This window comes from Procambarus clarkii, unplaced genomic scaffold (genome assembly GCF_040958095.1).
Source record: "Procambarus clarkii isolate CNS0578487 unplaced genomic scaffold, FALCON_Pclarkii_2.0 HiC_scaffold_1686, whole genome shotgun sequence".
NCBI lineage: Eukaryota > Metazoa > Arthropoda > Malacostraca > Decapoda > Cambaridae > Procambarus > Procambarus clarkii.
This window is the reverse complement of record NW_027190711.1, coordinates 2501-15000: the sequence shown is the minus strand read 5'-3', so window position 1 is coordinate 15000 and position 12500 is coordinate 2501. Positions and strand designations below refer to the sequence as shown.

Below are 12500 nucleotides of genomic sequence, written 5' to 3'. Positions count from 1 at the left end.
GACCCACTGTGGCAGGGTGAGGCGTCGAGAGAGTCCTGTGAGGCGGATGAGCACAGGGAGGAAACGGAGAGACGACCCACTGAGGGCTCGGGTGCGGTGCGTCGTCGAGAGAGTGCTGTGAGGCGGCTGAGGACAGGGAGGAAATTGAGAGACGACCTCACTGTGGCTCGGTGAAACCGTCGAGTAGATCTTTCAGGTGGCTGAGGGCAGGAAGGAAAAGCAGAGGCGAGGACTTGGGGGGGTAGGGGGTGGGGTAGGGCTCTGGATGGGTGAGGGGAGGGGGGGTGTTAAGGTGGGTCGCCGAAAACGGAGATTCGACCTCAAACGGCGGGCTAGGATCCGTCCCTGATCCGACACAGAGACGGAACGGAGAGACGACCCACTGTGGCAGGGTGTGGCGTCGAGAGAGTCCTGTGGGGCGGCTGAGGACAGGGAGGAAACGGAGAGACGACCCACCGAGGGCTCGGTGCGTCGTCGAGAGAGTGCTGTGAGGCGGCTGAGGACAGGGAGGAAACGGAGAGACGACCCACTGAGGGCTGGGTGCGTCGTCGAGAGAGTGCTGTGAGGCGGCTGGGGACAGGGAGGAAATTGAGAGACGACCTCACTGTGGCTCGGTGAAACCGTCGAGTAGATCTTTCAGGTGGCTGAGGGCAGGAAGGAAAAGCAGAGACGAGGACTTGGGGGGGTAGGGGGTGGGGTTGGGCTCTGGATGGGTGAGGGGAGGGGGGGTGTTAAGGTGGGTCGCCGAAAACGGAGATTCGAACTCAAAAGGCGGGCTAGGATCCGTCCCTGATCCGACACAGAGACAGAACGGAGAGACGACCCACTGTGGCAGGGTGAGGCGTCGAGAGAGTCCTGTGAGGCGGCTGAGGACAGGGAGGAAACGGAGAGACGACCCACCGAGGGCTCGGTGCGTCGTCGAGAGAGTGCTGTGAGGCGGCTGAGGACAGGGAGGAAACGGAGAGACGACCCACTGAGGGCTGGGTGCGTCGTCGAGAGAGTGCTGCGAGGCGGCTGGGGACAGGGAGGAAATTGAGAGACGACCTCACTGTGGCTCGGTGAAACCGTCGAGTAGATCTTTCAGGTGGCTGAGGGCAGGAAGGAAAAGCAGAGACGAGGACTTGGGGGGGTAGGGGGTGGGGTTGGGCTCTGGATGGGTGAGGGGAGGGGGGGTGTTAAGGTGGGTCGCCGAAAACGGAGATTCGAACTCAAAAGGCGGGCTAGGATCCGTCCCTGATCCGACACAGAGACAGAACGGAGAGACGACCCACTGTGGCAGGGTGAGGCGTCGAGAGAGTCCTGTGAGGCGGCTGAGGACAGGGAGGAAACGGAGAGACGACCCACCGAGGGCTCGGTGCGTCGTCGAGAGAGTGCTGTGAGGCGGCTGAGGACAGGGAGGAAACGGAGAGACGACCCACTGAGGGCTGGGTGCGTCGTCGAGAGAGTGCTGTGAGGCGGCTGGGGACAGGGAGGAAATTGAGAGACGACCTCACTGTGGCTCGGTGAAACCGTCGAGTAGATCTTTCAGGTGGCTGGGGGCAGGAAGGAAAAGCAGAGACGAGGACTTGGGGGGGTAGGGGGTGGGGTTGGGCTCTGGATGGGTGAGGGGAGGGTGGGTGTTAAGGTGGGTCGCCGAAAACGGAGATTCGAACTCAAAAGGCGGGCTAGGATCCGTCCCTGATCCGACACAGAGACAGAACGGAGAGACGACCCACTGTGGCAGGGTGAGGCGTCGAGAGAGTCCTGTGAGGCGGCTGAGGACAGGGAGGAAACGGAGAGACGACCCACCGAGGGCTCGGTGCGTCGTCGAGAGAGTGCTGTGAGGCGGCTGAGGACAGGGAGGAAACGGAGAGACGACCCACTGAGGGCTGGGTGCGTCGTCGAGAGAGTGCTGTGAGGCGTCTGGGGACAGGGAGGAAATTGAGAGACGACCTCACTGTGGCTCGGTGAAACCGTCGAGTAGATCTTTCAGGTGGCTGAGGGCAGGAAGGAAAAGCAGAGACGAGGACATGGGGGGTTAGGGGGTGGGGTTGGGCTCTGGATGGGTGAGGGGAGGGGGGGTGTTAAGGTGGGTCGCCGAAAACGGAGATTCGACCTCAAACGGCGGGCTAGGATCCGTCCCTGATCCGACACAGAGACGGAACGGAGAGACGACCCACTGTGGCAGGGTGTGGCGTCGAGAGAGTCCTGTGGGGCGGCTGAGGACAGGGAGGAAACGGAGAGACGACCCACCGAGGGCTCGGTGCGTCGTCGAGAGAGTGCTGTGAGGCGGCTGAGGACAGGGAGGAAACGGAGAGACGACCCACTGAGGGCTGGGTGCGTCGTCGAGAGAGTGCTGTGAGGCGGCTGGGGACAGGGAGGAAATTGAGAGACGACCTCACTGTGGCTCGGTGAAACCGTCGAGTAGATCTTTCAGGTGGCTGAGGGCAGGAAGGAAAAGCAGAGACGAGGACTTGGGGGGGTAGGGGGTGTGGTTGGGCTCTGGATGGGTGAGGGGAGGGGGGGTGTTAAGGTGGGTCGCCGAAAACGGAGATTCGAACTCAAAAGGCGGGCTAGGATCCGTCCCTGATCCGACACAGAGACAGAACGGAGAGACGACCCACTGTGGCAGGGTGAGGCGTCGAGAGAGTCCTGTGAGGCGGCTGAGGACAGGGAGGAAACGGAGAGACGACCCACCGAGGGCTCGGTGCGTCGTCGAGAGAGTGCTGTGAGGCGGCTGAGGACAGGGAGGAAACGGAGAGACGACCCACTGAGGGCTGGGTGCGTCGTCGAGAGAGTGCTGTGAGGCGGCTGGGGACAGGGAGGAAATTGAGAGACGACCTCACTGTGGCTCGGTGAAACCGTCGAGTAGATCTTTCAGGTGGCTGAGGGCAGGAAGGAAAAGCAGAGACGAGGACTTGGGGGGGTAGGGGGTGGGGTTGGGCTCTGGATGGGTGAGGGGAGGGGGGGTGTTAAGGTGGGTCGCCGAAAACGGAGATTCGAACTCAAAAGGCGGGCTAGGATCCGTCCCTGATCCGACACAGAGACAGAACGGAGAGACGACCCACTGTGGCAGGGTGAGGCGTCGAGAGAGTCCTGTGAGGCGGCTGAGGACAGGGAGGAAACGGAGAGACGACCCACCGAGGGCTCGGTGCGTCGTCGAGAGAGTGCTGTGAGGCGGCTGAGGACAGGGAGGAAACGGAGAGACGACCCACTGAGGGCTGGGTGCGTCGTCGAGAGAGTGCTGTGAGGCGGCTGGGGACAGGGAGGAAATTGAGAGACGACCTCACTGTGGCTCGGTGAAACCGTCGAGTAGATCTTTCAGGTGGCTGAGGGCAGGAAGGAAAAGCAGAGACGAGGACATGGGGGGGTAGGGGGTGGGGTTGGGCTCTGGATGGGTGAGGGGAGGGGGGGTGTTAAGGTGGGTCGCCGAAAACGGAGATTCGACCTCAAACGGCGGGCTAGGATCCGTCCCTGATCCGACACAGAGACAGAACGGAGAGACGACCCACTGTGGCAGGGTGAGGCGTCGAGAGAGTCCTGTGAGGCGGCTGAGGACAGGGAGGAAACGGAGAGACGACCCACCGAGGGCTCGGTGCGTCGTCGAGAGAGTGCTGTGAGGCGGCTGGGGACAGTGAGGAAATTCAGAGACGACCTCACTGTGGCTCGGTGAAACCGTCGAGTAGATCTTTCAGGTGGCTGAGGGCAGGAAGGAAAAGCAGAGGCGAGGACTTGGGGGGGTAGGGGGTGGGGTTGGGCTCTGGATGGGTGAGGAGAGGGGGGGTGTTAAGGTGGGTCGCCGAAAACGGAGATTCGAACTCAAAAGGCGGGCTAGGATCCGTCCATGGTGTGGCACCAAGAGAGAATGGCGAGACGACCCACTGTGGCTCGGTGTGGCGTCGAGAGAGTCCTGTTAGGCGGCTTAGGGCAGGGAGGAAACCGGAGATGGGGGGGAGGGAGGTGCAAACCTGGACTGTTAGGCGAGCGGCTTACTCCCGCCGTTTACCCGCTGGACCTCGTCCAGTCTCCGGCAATGCTCCGGCACAGAGAATGCCTGGCCTGGCGTGACGGCCTGCTCCTGCCCGGTGTGTGGCGGTCGCGCCAGCAGTGTTTCTCGTGTAGCATGCGAGCGTTGCCGGTGTCGTCGGGAGCCGGGATATGTTCTCGAACAAAGTTACCTGAGCGAGTGTGCCTTTCTCCCTGTCGTCAGCTCGGGTCTGGTCGAATTGGGCCGGTGGCGCCGAAGAAGTTACCACCGGAGACCAGGGTCCAGTGGCTAGAGCCGGGCCCAACGGCTATTGCCGAGTACCTTCCTCCGATGCAGGAAGAAGGTGTGTTCAGTCCCGCGGAAATCGTACGGCGGGTGCCGAATTTACCAGTGGCCAGCCGGGTCCAGGAGCTAGAGCCGGATTTGTCGGCTACTGCCGGGTAACCTACTTTGGATGCGGGTGCTGGGGTGGTCGGCCCCGCGGAAATCGGACGGCAGGCGCCGAAGATACCAGCGGCGAGCCGGGTCCCGGAGCTAGAGCCGAGCCCATCGGCTATTGTTGAGTAGCCGTCTTTGCCGGCAGAGCTGGCGTTTTCAGTCTCGTCGAAATCAGACGGCGGGCGCCGAAGTTAACAGCGGCTAGCCGGGCCCCAGAGCTAGAGCCGGACCCAGGGACTAAAGCCCAGCGGTGTGCTTCCGGTTGGGCGTTTGCGTTTTCAGTCTCGCGGAAATCGGACGGAGGGCGCCGAAGTTACGTTTTGCCAGCCGGGTCCAGTAGCTAGAGCCGGGCCCGGGGACTAGAGTCCCGCGTCGGCCTCCGACCCAAGTGCTTCTGTTTTCAATCTCGTCCAAATCGGACGAGGGGTACGGAAACGGCACAACTTAACCCGGGTCCAGGGGCTAGAGCCGGGCCCGGCGACTAGAGTCCCGCGTCGGCCTTCGGCCCAAGTGCTTCCGTTTTCAATCTCGTCCAAATCGGATGGAGGGTACCGAAACGGCGAAACGTAACCCTGACTCCCTTGCAAGTGCCTGGTCCGGTAACCCTATTGTCCTTCAAGGCTCTCAGACCTGAAAGGAATTGGGAGGCAAGTTCGGCATTCTGGCCGAAATCGAGCGCCGGAGTGTACCTTTTTCCAGAACTGGGACATGGTACATCAGGGGTTTTCGTGCTTAGACCACAGCACAGCGAGAGCTGGGCGACCATTTGAGCTCAATTTGCACGAAGTGACGACATCACCTTGACCCATTCGATATATATAGGGGAGACCTGGTGTCTGTGGCACCTTTCTCGTGGGTAACCTGCTGTCTTAGGGGACCATGCGAGGGAGACTACTGACAACTACCTGCGTCTTGGCGACATTCTAAGTCTCGTTGTTGCCAGAGGGAAGGAGCAAATGTTTTCCATTGTTTTGGTGCGTTGGCTACTTTCCCTTCCCCCATTCCACGGTGCTGGTTCTCGGTTCCGGTGCGGTAGCGAACTGTTTGCCGCAGACGTTTACCGGAGTAAATGGGGAACCAGCCTTTTACCTGTCGCGGGGTACATATGCCGAGGTATTTGGAGTCCGGTGTGTGAGTGACCGACCATTGCGTTCTGTTAGACATACGTAACATTAGGCGAAGGCGGCCCTCCTTGCACATGTCGTGTGGTTCCAGAGCCAGGCATCTCGGGTCCGGTGTGCGCGTGCGACCGATCTTGTTCATGTGTTAGACATACGTAACAGTGGGCGAAGACGGTCGGCGAAACTCGCGCATGTCGTGTGGTCCGAGATGGCCTTCCATGCACATTAGATATAGCTATATAAAGGGGGGAGACTCGGTGGCTGGCTGACAACTACCGGCGTCTTGGCGACATTGTGTCTCGTTGTCGCCAGAGAGAAGGAGCAAATGTATTCCATTGTTTTGGTACGTGGGCTCCTTTCTCTTCCCCCACTGTTAGGGCGCTGGTTCTCGGTTCCGGTGCGGTAGCGAACTGTTTGCCGCAGACGTATACCGGAGTAATTGGGGAACCAGACGGTGTTTTGCCTGTCGCGGGATTGGATCACAGGTTCTGGGTTCCGGTGCGGTTGCGAACTGCTTCTCGTTCACCGGCGCCAATGGGGAACCTGCCTGTCTGTCGCGGGGCAAATGCCACATAGGCTGAGGTATTTGGAGTCCGGTGTGTGAGTGACCGACCATTGCGTTCTGTTAGACATACGTAACATTAGGCGAAGGCGGCCCTCCTTGCACATGTCGTGTGGTTCCAGAGCCAGGCATCTCGGGTCCGGTGTGCGCGTGCGACCGATCTTGTTCATGTGTTAGACATACGTAACAGTGGGCGAAGACGGTCGGCGAAACTCGCGCATGTCGTGTGGTCCGAGATGGCCTTCCATGGACGTTAGATATAGCTATATAAAGGGGGAGACTCGGTGGCTGGCTGAACCTACTACCGGCGTCTTGGCGACATTGTGTCTCGTTGTCGCCAGAGAGAAGGAGCAAATGTATTCCATTGTTTTGGTGCGTGGGCTCCTTTCTCTTCCCCCACTGTTAGGGTGCTGGTTCTCGGTTCCGGTGCGGTAGCGAACTGTTTGCCGCAGACGTATACCGGAGTAATTGGGGAACCAGACGGTGTTTTGCCTGTCGCGGGATTGGATCACAGGTTCTGGGTTCCGGTGCGGTTGCGAACTGCTTCTCGTTCACCGGCGCCAATGGGGAACCTGCCTGTCTGTCGCGGGGCAAATGCCACATAGGCTGAGGTATTTGGAGTCCGGTGTGTGAGCGACCGACCATTGCGTCTTGTTAGACATACGTAACTTGCAGGCGAAGGCGGCCCTCCTCGCACATGTCGTGTGGTTCCAGAGCCCAGGCACCTCGGGGTCCGGTGTGCGCGTGCGACCGATCTTGTTCATGTGTTAGACATACGTAACAGTGGGCGAAGACGGTCGGCGAAACTCGCGCATGTCGTGTGGCTCGAGAATTGCCTTCAATTCCTCCCTGGAGTGAGTAGTTTGTTTCGGCAGCAGCTCTCTCTCCACACAACCCCCCATCATCCTCCTTCCCGCAAGAGCATGATCCCGATGCTCGATGCAAACTGAGAACTGTCACTGCACACGCTGCGGCATCTCGGGTCCGGTGCGCGAGGCGAACTTGCATTCTGCTAGACATACGTAGCATTAGGCGAGAGCGCCCGTAATCGCGCACGTCGTGAGGCTCGAGAGGCCTTCAAAGCAGCGCCTCTGTATTGTGTCACGACGATTCCTTCCGATCTCCGTGCGATCACTTCTCCAGCCTACGACTGCACATCGAGTCAGCTATCGATCGGTCTGTGTGCATGGGAACAGAGCACCAACCTTCTTCCATGTCATGGGAAGGCTGAACAAAAACACTGTGGCGTCGCCTCTCTCCACCAACGAGGAGGCGACAAACCACACGGCACCTCGGATGCATTTCCGACGGTTCCTTTCATATAAAAGGGGTGACGCCGAGGAAAATAAGACTCGCGTCCCTACCAAAACGAAAAAGACCACCACCACCACCTACTCACTTACTACTGCTCCTCCTCCTGTTTTTCCAGCTTGCCGTGTTGAATGACGACAATGACGAGCAGGAGTAATCTCGGCGGGGTAGTTATGATCGTTCGTCCACGCGGAGTAACTGCTCTCCTCCGCCTCTGTTCGTCTAACGTATCGACATAACGCCATACTGTCGGGCTGCTAGAGAGTCCATAGTGAGATTTAACTTGCAAAGCAGGATTAAAACGCAAAACCGAGGGGAGCGAGGGGTGTGTGTGTGTGTGTGTGTCTTGTGTACTATATATCAGTAGTACTGTTGAGCTACCTGGTTGATCCTGCCAGTAGTCATATGCTTGTCTCAAAGATTAAGCCATGCATGTGTAAGTACAAGCCGAGTTAAGGCGAAACCGCGAATGGCTCATTAAATCAGCTATGTTTCATTGGATCTGTAAACCCACTTACTTGGATAACTGTGGTAATTCTAGAGCTAATACATGCATCACGTCTCTGACCGCAAGGGAAGAGCGCTTTTATTAGTTCAAAACTGGTCGGGCCTCGGTCCGTTAACCCACCCGTGGTGAATCTGAATAACTTTTTGCTGAGCGCACGGTCTCCGCACCGGCGCCGCATCCTTCAAGTGTCTGCCTTATCAGCTTTCGATTGTAGGTTATGCGCCTACAATGGCTATAACGGGTAACGGGGAATCAGGGTTCGATTCCGGAGAGGGAGCCTGAGAAACGGCTACCACATCTAAGGAAGGCAGCAGGCACGCAAATTACCCACTCCCGGCACGGGGAGGTAGTGACGAAAAATAACGATGCGAGACTCATCCGAGGCCTCGCAATCGGAATGAGTACACTTTAAATCCTTTAACGAGGATCTATTGGAGGGCAAGTCTGGTGCCAGCAGCCGCGGTAATTCCAGCTCCAATAGCGTATATTAAAGTTGTTGCGGTTAAAAAGCTCGTAGTTGGATCTCAGTTCCGGACTGACGGTACACCGCCTGGTGCTTACTGTCACGCTCCGAACAGCTAACTAGCCCCGCCGGCTCGCACGGGGTGCTCTTCATCGAGTGTCCCGAGTGGCCGGCACGTTTACTTTGAAAAAATTAGAGTGCTCAGAGCAGGCTACTTTAATGGCCTGAATGTCTATGCATGGAATAATGGAATAGGACCTCGGTTCTATTTTGTTGGTTTTCGGAACCTGAGGTAATGACTAATAGGAACAGGCGGGGGCATTCGTACTGCGACGCTAGAGGTGAAATTCTTGGACCGTCGCAAGACGAACTACTGCGAAAGCATTTGCCAAGGATGTTTTCATTAATCAAGAACGAAAGTTAGAGGTTCGAAGGCGATCAGATACCGCCCTAGTTCTAACCATAAACGATGCCAACTAGCGATCCGCCGGCGTTATTCCCATGACCCGGCGGGCAGCTTCCGGGAAACCAAAGTCTTTGGGTTCCGGGGGAAGTATGGTTGCAAAGCTGAAACTTAAAGGAATTGACGGAAGGGCACCACCAGGAGTGGAGCCTGCGGCTTAATTTGACTCAACACGGGGAACCTCACCAGGCCCAGACACCGGAAGGATTGACAGATTGAGAGCTCTTTCTCGATTCGGTGGGTGGTGGTGCATGGCCGTTCTTAGTTGGTGGAGCGATTTGTCTGGTTAATTCCGATAACGAACGAGACTCTGGCCTATTAACTAGTCGACGGATCTCCAGCAATTGGTGTCCAGTTCGCAACTTCTTCTTAGAGGGATTAGCGGCAATTCTAGCCGCACGAGATTGAGCAATAACAGGTCTGTGATGCCCTTAGATGTTCTGGGCCGCACGCGCGCTACACTGAAGAGATCAACGTGTTCTCCCCCTCCGAGAGGAGCGGGTAACCCGTTCAATCCCCTTCATGATAGGGATTGGGGCTTGCAATTGTTTCCCATGAACGAGGAATTCCCAGTAAGTGCAAGTCATCAGCTTGCGCTGATTACGTCCCTGCCCTTTGTACACACCGCCCGTCGCTACTACCGATTGAATGATTTAGTGAGGCCTTCGGACTGGCGCTCTTGGATGTTCTACCCCTCGCGTCTCGGCGCAAGGGGTTCTCGCCTCGAGCTGACGGAAAGATGTCCAAACTTGATCATTTAGAGGAAGTAAAAGTCGTAACAAGGTTTCCGTAGGTGAACCTGCGGAAGGATCATTACAGTTTGTGACGCGAGAGCTGCAACCATCGGCTCGTCGTCGTCGTTCGAGTATTCTTCAATGCGAAGAAGGCAAGGGTAGCCTTGGGAGCCGCACCCAATTGCCGTGGGAAAGGAGAAAGCGGATAAACGGCGGGGAGATCAACACCCACTGTGAGACAATAACAGGTCTGTGATGTCGGACTGACATGACATGTCAGTCAGTCCGACCGGCGCAGGTCACAGTCCTAGCGCCGTATACTGCTTTAGAGTCATCTGTTGGGGCTCGCGACACCCGTCACCGACATCTTTCTTCCTTGTCCCCGGTCGCTCAGTGGCTTCCGGCACCCACACCATAGAGAGAAAGCAGCAGGCGAAGACGCTACTGCTCCTCTCGTTGACAGGGCCGGCGCCTGCTACTCTGGCGGCGTCTAGTGCTGGGTTTTCCTTGACACGCTTCCCAGTGGGCCCCTCCCTCCCCGCCTTCACTCTACTGTAAACGTAAATGTACGTGTGCGGCAGAGGAGGAAAAAGGGGAGAGAGAAAAAAAGCATTTTATGTGTCTTCTAACCAAAGTCGGGCTCTTACCAGCCCTATCAAACCCCCCATACATTACGTCCTCCTATGATGGAGTGATAGACGGCCGACAGGCCTTAATAAAAACATATACAACTCTTAACGGTGGATCACTTGGCTCGTGGGTCGATGAAGACCGCAGCTAACTGCGTGTCGGTATGTGAATCGCAAGAATACCAGATACATCGACAAGTCGAACGCACATTGCGGCGGCAGTCCTGATATGTGTACTGTCGCCACTCCTGCGCGAGGGTCGGAATAACATCCATCGGGCGAGTAGCTGTTGCGGCCTCCATATTCTGCTCTTTGGCAGGCTCAACGATGCGCTTTGGCCTGCTCTGGGGAACGACGCCCGCCACTGCCCCCCGAATGAGAAGGCAGGAGGCAAACCGGGAGTCCCCCTAATATTTGACAAACGAGCCCCTAGCACACCTCATCATGCTGTGAAAGAAAGACGCTTTTCGTCCTATTTCTGCAACAGAGGCCTGCCGCCCTTTGAGTGAGAAAACACTCGACGTCTGCTGCGGATCCGATTGTCCCACAGACGTGCAGCAAGCAAAGCCGCCAGTTTCCACCCCTCCGTGGACTGGACGGCACAACACAAGGGTATGGCTAGAGGACCGGGTCGGAAGCGACATGCCATGCGTCGCCGTCCAGAGGTAGTAGTGTGCCAGGGAAATTGAACGCTTGAGGAACCTCCCGCCTATCACACACACTCTCTACGGACCGACTCAACCGGATTTCATTTACTTTGGCCTAGCAGAATTCGAGAGAGAGAAGAAATGGTGCCAATAACGCTCATGAACGAGTAAATTACACCAGTACACAGGTGCATGTATGAGAGAGAGGCGTGTGCGCACAGAAGTAGTGCTATACTACTACTGTTGTTATTATTATTGTTACAATTTCGTTGGCATGTGTGCACCCTAGTGGTAGCCGCTGCCACAGTTGTGGGGCCTATAAGCAACGCTTGCTGAAACCGAAGTGACGGCGTGTCTGGCGCAAGCCGTCAGACGGCCAAATTCGGATTTTCAGTGCGTTGGCTGGGGGACAGTAACAGCCGTGGCATCATCAGCAGCAGCCGCTGTGTTTGTTGCTGGTGTGGTGCGAGGGAGCGACCGCCTGTCGTCATGACGGAGGAGGTGCTGCTCCCGTGCTGTGCTTTGCCCCTCAGCAAAAGGCGTAGCCAGAGTGCTCGCCGACGGGTGGCGTCCTTGATTGATCAAATCAAAATGTGTGTGACTGTGTGTGTGTGTTTTTGCGCCGAGACCGCCCCTCGAGCGATGATCGATGATCAAATAAAATTTTAAACCACCAGCGCACGAAAAAAAAAACCCACCGTCGACCTCGTGTCGGGAGAGACCTACCCGCCAAATTTAAGCATATTAATAAGCGGAGGAAAAGAAACCAACAGGGATTCCCTTAGTAAGGGCGACTGAACGGGGAAGAGCCCAGCGCATAACCTCGTGTCTTAACCGGCACGAGGGGTGTTGCGTTTCGGAGGGTCCGGCACGCCGTCCCATACCGCCTAAGTCAAGCTTGAAAGCGGCCACTACCCATGGAGGGTGACAGGCCCGTGTGGCGGCGCCCGCGAGGGCATAGATGGGGCGGTCGGAAAGGGCCTCTCTGTAGAGTCGGGTTGCTTAATAATGCAGCCCAAAGCAGGTGGTAAACTCCATCTAAGGCTAAATATGACCACGAGACCGATAGAGGACAAGTACCGTGAGGGAAAGTTGAAAAGAACTTTGAAGAGAGAGTTCAAGAGTACGTGAAACCGTTAAGAGCCAAACGGGTGGAACCTCGAAGGTCGAACTGGGGGATTCAGCTCGTCGGCTGTCGGCTGGGTGGGGACGTAACAAAGCGACCCAGGAATACTTGGGCGTGCCTCCACCCACGCCGGCGTCGGCGGGCGTATTTCGCCTCACAGTAGGTCGCCGCGACCCGTTGCTTTTGGGGACGTCGAAGGCCCGGACGGATTGGTACCCTACCGGCTGGGGATGCGGCTTCGGCTTCTCCTCTTGTCCGGTGGGCGAAACCGCCGGTGTCCTGGCTGCCCTGCGACGGTCGTAGAGACGAGCCCCTCCCATTCGTGGGGGGCGGCTCTCGCGGCGTGCAAAAGGTCGGTGATCCACCCGACCCGTCTTGAAACACGGACCAAGGAGTCTAACATGTGTGCGAGTCAGTGGGCGCACTAAACCCAGAGGCGTAATGAAAGTGACACGGGTTCGGCTGTCGCCTCGTGTGGCAGCCGGACTCAGGGCCGATCCCTCACCGGTTGCCCTCGCCTCTCTCCCGCGT

The 12500-nt window shown here is 57.5% G+C and overlaps 2 non-coding genes and 1 pseudogene across 2 annotated transcripts; all 3 read left to right on the top strand.

Annotated features, from left to right (window-relative positions):
- The first annotated feature begins 7777 nt into the window (after positions 1–7777).
- Positions 7778–9649, top strand: LOC138362365 (small subunit ribosomal RNA). The gene has a single exon (XR_011227607.1). It is a non-coding gene; the product is annotated as a small subunit ribosomal RNA (ribosomal RNA).
- A 647-nt stretch (positions 9650–10296) lies between these two features.
- LOC138362362 (5.8S ribosomal RNA) lies at positions 10297–10458 on the top strand. Its single transcript, XR_011227604.1, has one exon. It is a non-coding gene; the product is annotated as a 5.8S ribosomal RNA (ribosomal RNA).
- A 1086-nt stretch (positions 10459–11544) lies between these two features.
- Positions 11545–12500, top strand: part of LOC138362363 (large subunit ribosomal RNA) — a pseudogene marked incomplete at its 3' end in the record, with an annotated part of 3456 nt that continues 2500 nt past the window's right edge.